Genomic DNA, 3,956 nt, shown 5'->3' with positions numbered 1-3,956 from the left:
GGGTGATGGTGGCCTCATAGAATGAGTTTGGGAATGTTCCTTCCCCCTCAGTTTTTTGGAAGAGTTTGACAAGGATGGGTGTTAGGTCTTCTCTAAATGTTTGATAGAATTCACCTGTGAAGCCATCTGGTCCTAGACTTTTGTTTGTTGGAAGATTTTAAATCACAGTTTCAATATCATTACTTGTGATTGGTCTGTTCATATTTTCTATTTCTTCCTGGTTCAGTCGTGGAAGGTTATACCTTTCTAAGGATTTGTCCATTTCTTCCAGGTTGTCCATTTTATTGGCATAGAGTTGCTTGTAGTAGTCTTTTAGGATGCTTTGTATTTCTGCGGTGTCTGTTGTAACTTCTCCTTTTTCATTTCTAATTTTATTGATTTGAGTCCTCTTCCTCTTTTTCTTGATGAGTGTGGCTAATGGTTTATCAGTTTTGTTTATCTTCTCAAAAAACCAGTTTTGGGCTTCCCTGGTGGCGCAGTGGTTGAGAGTCCTCCTGTCGATGCAGGAGACATGGGTTCGTGCCCAGGTCCAGGAAGATCCCACATGCTGCGGAGTGGCTAGGCCTGTGAGCCATGTCCGCTGAGCGTTGCGTCCGGAGCCTGTGCTCCGCAATGGGAGAAGCCACAACAGTGAGAGGCCCATGTACCGCAAACAAAACAAAACAAAAAACAGCTTTTAGTTTTATTGATGTTTGCTATTATTTTCTTTGTTTCTATTTCATTTATTTCTGCTTGATCTTTATGATTTCTTTCCTTCTGCTAACTTTTCGTTTTGTTTCTTCTTCTTTCTCTAGTTCATTTAGATGTAAGTTTAGATTGTTTATTTGAGATTTTTCTTGTTTCTTGAGGTAGGCTTGTATAGCTATCAACTTCCCTCTTAGAACTGCTTTTGCTGCATCCCATAGATACTGGATCATCATGTTTTCATTGTCATTTGTCTCTAGGTATTTTTTGAATTCCTCCTTGATTTCTTCAGTGATCTCTTGGTTATTTAGTAACGTATTGCTTAGCCTCCATGTGTTTGTGTTTTTTACGTTTTTATCCCTGTGATTCATTTCTAATCTCATAGCATTGTGGTCAGAAAAGATGCTTGATATGATTTCAATTTTCTTAAATTTATTGAGGCTTGATTTGTGACCCAAGATGTGATCTATCCTGTAGAATGTTCCATGCGCACTTGAGAAGAAAGTGTAATCTGCTGTTTTTGGATGGAATGTCCTATAAATATCAAATCTATCTGGTCTATTGTATCATTTAAAGCTTCTGTTTCCTTATTTATTTTCATTTTGGATGATCTGTCCATTGGTGTCAGTGAGGTGTTAAAGTCCCCAACTCTTATTGTGTTACTGTTGATTTCCTCTTTTAGAGCTGTTAGCAGTTGCCTTATGTATTGAGGTGCTCCTATGTTGGGTGCATATATATTTATAATTGTTATATCTTCTTCTTGGATTGACCCCTTGTTCATTATGTAGTGTCCTTCCTTGTCTCTTGTAACATTCTTTCTTTCAAAGTCTATTTTATCTGATATGAGTATTGCTACTCCAGCTTTCTTCTGATTTCCATTTGCATGGAATATCTTTTTCCATCCCCTCACTTTCAGTCTGTATGTGTCCCTAGGTCTGAAATGGGTCTCTTGTAGACAGCATATATATGGGTCTTGTTTTTGTATCCATTCAGCAAGCCTGTGTCTTTTGTTTGGAGCATTTAATCTATTCACGTTTAAAGTAATTATTGCTATGTATATTCCTATGACCATTTTCTTAATTGTTTTGGGTTTTTTTTTTTTAGGTCCTTTTCTTCTCTTGTGTTTCCCACTTAGAGAAGTTCCTTAAGCGTTTGTTGTAGAGCTGGTTTGGTGATGCTGAATTATCTTAGCTTTTGTTTGTCTGTAAAGCTTTTGATTTCTCCATCGAATCTGAATGAGATCCTTGCAGGGCAGAGTAATCTTGGTAGTAAGTTCTTCTCTTTCATCACTTTAAGTATATCATGCCACTCCCTTCTGGCTTGTAGGGTTTCTGCTGAGAAATCAGCTGTTAACCTTATGAGAGTTCATTGTATGTTATTTGTCTTTTTTCCCTTAATGCTTTCAATAATTTTTATTTGTCTTAAATTTTGCCAATTTGCCTACTATGTGTCTTGACGTGTTTCTCTTTGGTTTATCCTGTATGGGACTCTCTGTGCTTCCTGGACTTGGGTGGCTATTTCCTTTCCCATGTTAGGGAAGTTTTCAACTATAATCTCTTCAGATATTTTCTCTGGTCCTTTCTCTATCTCTTCTCCTTCTGGCACCCGTATAATGCAAATGTTGTTGTGTTTAATGTTGTCCCAGAGGTCTCTTAGGCTGTCTTCATTTCTTTTCATTCTTTTTTCTTTATTCTGTTCCTCAGCAGTGAATTCTACCATTCTGTCTTCCAGGTCACTTATCTGTTCTTCTTCTTCAGTTATTCTGCTGTTGATTCCTTCTAGTGTAGTTTTCATTTCAATTAATTTTATTGTTCATCTGTTTGTTTTTTCTTTATTTCTTCTAGGTCTTTGTTAAACATTTCTTGCATCTTCTCGATCTTTGCCTCCATTCTTTTTCCAAGGTCCTGGATCATCTTCACTATCATTATTCTGAATTCTTTTTCTGGAAGCTTGCGTATCTCCGCTTCATTTAGTTGTTTTTCTGGGTTTTATCTTTTTCCTTCATCTGGTACATAGCCCTCCGCCCTTTCATCTTGTGTATCTTTCTGTGAATGTGGTTTTTGTTCCACAGGCTGCAGGATTGTGGTTCTTCTTGCTTCTGCTGTCTGCCCTCTCCCCACAATATCTTCTTCACTGTAATTATCCCCCGCAGTTATGTGGTTACCACTGTGTATATATCCCTGTGGGACTCACAGCATGGGCCTCCAGCCCCACGGATCCCCAGCTTGACAACCTGGGGTCTAGTTGTAACTCTACAGTTTTTTACAGATTAAGGCAAATGGAATAGCCCAGGGAAGACCTACAATTGAGCTGAACTGGACTCTGACCTTTTTAGTCACCAGTTTAGTACTTTGCCCCAGTGTCCTGCCCCCTCCCCATCTTATACACCCTGAAAAAATAAACTGAACAATATATTTTGAGCAAATGTCACATAAGGGAGGCCTTTGCTGACTATCTTAATCACATTTGTAGCCTGGCTCCCCACCCTGGCCCTCCCCATCCTCTATGCCCAATCTACTTTACTCCATAGCATTTATTATTCTCTAACATAGTAGAGACTATACTTCTTTCCTTATTGAAGCCTCCCACTAGTAGAATGTAAGCTCCTCCATGAGAATAGAGAATGTTTATCTGTTTGGCTCACTGCTGTATCCCTAGCACCTTTAAGAGTGTCTGGACCTTAGAGGTGCTTGGTAACTATTTGTTGATGGAATGAATGAATCAATTAATCAGACACTTTGACATGTGCCATACTTTTTGACCCAGAATCTATATTTCTAGGAATCTGTTTTTCACATATTGGCTTGAATGAATGGAAAATGTATGAACTAAGAGTGTTCATTTCCTCATTATTTATAAGCATGAAAAAATGGGAAACAGTCCTTTAACAATAAGGGAGTGTTTAAATAAATTGTGGTATTAAACCACTAAAATTCACATCTTAGAAGAATATTTAATAACATGGGAATATGTTAAGGATGTTTTGTTAAATGAAAATAGTATTATTATAATTTGATTGTAAGTGTAACATGACTATGTATATATGCATTGAAAAAATGGTGGAAAGGTAACAGCATCTGTGGGAGACAAGTTTATCTGTGGTTATTTGTGGTAGGAAGGATTACAAATTATTTTAATTTTGCTTTTTTGTGTTTTCCTCTGTGTTTAAATTTTCTAGGGAAAGAGGAGGAGGCTGGTGGTGATGGTGGGATGTCTCCCTGGAGCCTGGGGGTTTGGAAGAAGTGGCCTCCTAATTATCTCCTGGTAACCAG

Source organism: Globicephala melas, chromosome 1 (assembly GCF_963455315.2).
Source record: "Globicephala melas chromosome 1, mGloMel1.2, whole genome shotgun sequence".
NCBI classification, from domain to species: Eukaryota; Metazoa; Chordata; class Mammalia; order Artiodactyla; family Delphinidae; genus Globicephala; species Globicephala melas.
Note: the sequence above shows the minus strand (reverse complement) of the source record.